Genomic DNA, 2235 nt, shown 5'->3' on the forward strand with positions numbered 1-2235 from the left:
TTCTGGCTAACTCAGAGGCAGCCTGTTTGAGGGCGTTGCTTTACGGTGCGCGCGGAGGCGCCGTCACGTGGTATTTTTCATATTTCGCGGGTTTCCTTTATCAGTCAGAATAAATCTGTACGCAATTAGTTCATCGCTGAAAATACCGCAGTTAGATGCCCCTCGTGGTTACCTACAAGTGCCTCATTGACACTTTAGTAATTAGGACAGTATTTCTCGAGTTGGATAATTAATTACAATTAGTTAATCAAGTCTCATTAACGAAAAAATTACTCTCCGATTCTTCACAGTACTGCAAACATTATGCACTAGGTTTTCTTCGAGTTACGCCTTTACTCTTTTTTTAAATCTTGGGGCATGATAGCTGGGACACCCTGTATATATATATATAAGGATTGGCAGTTAAGAAAACCTCGGAAAACAAAGGGGAGGATATGGTAGGTTATAGAAACAGATAAAGAATTTAGAAAGAAAGCAAGTGGAGAAAAAATGCCCGCCAGGTGGGATCCGAACCCACGACCTCCAGAATTCCGGTCTGGTGCGATAACCCCTACGCTACCGGCGTGGCTAATTTTACCCTCCATTTTATGGGGTATTTATGTCAATGTAATTTTTTCCTGTGCTTGGGGGTGGTAGCCTGCGCCACTCGGACTCTACATACATATATATATATATATATATATATATATATATATATATATATATATATATATATATATATATATATATATATATATATATATATACAGAAAGATAGGTCTGCAGTCTAAAACGTCAAAGGAGGCATAGGAGTGTTGTTCGGCTCTTTTTTCATTAGGTTAGTAAAGTGAACACTTTTTAAATTTATGTAACAAGGAAAGAAAGAAAGAAAAAACACGCACTCAGAGTGGGGACCGAAACCACGCCTTTCGATTTTATCTCGAATGCCTTATGAATTCGGCTATCTGGGCGACTGTGTTATCCTCATACCTCGGCAAAGTTGGCGCGGCTCACTCAAACTCACTCACAATTTTTTTTTCGAATCACCACTCACTCAAACTCAGACTCAGTGTTGAGCAGCACATCTGCGCTCACTCAAACTCAAACTCACATTGAGCGCAAAACTCAGAACTCACTCGGACTCAAAACTCAAAATGTACTCAGAACTCAAAATGTACTCAAACTCAAAATGTAATCAAAACTCAAAATGTACTCAAACTCAAATTGTACTCAAACTCAATATGGACTCAAAACTCAAAATGTACTCAAAACTCAAAATGTACTCAAACTCAAAGTGTACTCAAACTCAAAATGGACTCAAAACTCAAAATGTACTCAAACTCAAAATGGACTCAAACTCAAAATGGACTCAAAACTCAAAATGTACTCAAACTCAAAGTGAACTCAAAACTCAAAATGTACTCAAAACTCAAAATGTACTCAAAACTCAAAATGTACTCAAACTCAAAATGGACTCAAAACTCAAAATGTACTCAAAACTCAAAATGAACTCAGAACTCAAAATGGGCTGAGAACTCAAAATGAATTCAGAACTCAAATGGCCTCACAGAGATTGAGACAGTGAGAGAGTGAGAGTGTGAGAGTGAGAGTGAGAGTGAGAGTGAGAGTGAGTGAGAGTGAGAGTGAGAGTGAGAGTGAGAGTGTGAGTGTGAGTGTGAGTGAGAGTGAGAGTGAGAGTGAGAGTGTGAGTGTGAGTGAGAGTGAGAGTGAGAGTGAGAGTGTGAGTGTGAGTGTGAGTGTGAGTGTGAGAGTGAGAGTGAGAGTGAGAGTGTGAGTGTGAGTGTGAGTGCGAGTGCGAGTGCGAGTGCGAGTGTGAGTGCGAGTGTGATGTGAGTGTGACTGAGAGTGAGAGTGCGAGTGCGAGTGTGAGTGTCAGTGTGTGTGAGTGTGAGTGGAGTGAGAGTGTGAGTGTGTGAGAGTGTGAGTGTGTGAGAGTGTGAGTGAGAGAGTGAGAGTGTGAAAGTCTGTGAGAGTGTGAGTGTGAGTGTGAGTGAGAGTGAGAGTGAGAGTGTGAGTTGAGTGTGAGTGTGAGTGTGAGTGAAAGTGTAAGTGTGAGTGTGATTGTGAGTGTGAGTGTGAGTGAGAGTGAGAGTGAGAGTGTGAGTGGAGTGAGAGTGTGAGTGTGAGTGTGTGAGAGTGTGAGTGAGAGTGTGAGAGTGAGAGTGTGAGTTGAGTGTGAGTGTGAGTTGAGTGTGAGTGTGAGTGAGAGTGAGAGTGTCAGTGGAGTGAGAGTGT

The 2235-nt window shown here is 41.5% G+C and overlaps 1 non-coding gene across 1 annotated transcript; it reads right to left on the minus strand.

The window, feature by feature from the left end:
- Positions 1 to 492: 492 nt before the first annotated feature.
- Trnas-gga (transfer RNA serine (anticodon GGA)) lies at positions 493 to 565 on the minus strand. The gene has a single exon. It is a non-coding gene; the product is annotated as a tRNA-Ser (tRNA).
- Positions 566 to 2235: the final 1670 nt, after the last annotated feature.

The sequence above is a fragment of the Haemaphysalis longicornis genome, unplaced genomic scaffold, assembly GCF_048455015.1.
Source record: "Haemaphysalis longicornis isolate Haplotype H1 unplaced genomic scaffold, Haemaphysalis longicornis Haplotype H1 scaffold_9, whole genome shotgun sequence".
Classification (NCBI taxonomy): Eukaryota; Metazoa; Arthropoda; class Arachnida; order Ixodida; family Ixodidae; genus Haemaphysalis; species Haemaphysalis longicornis.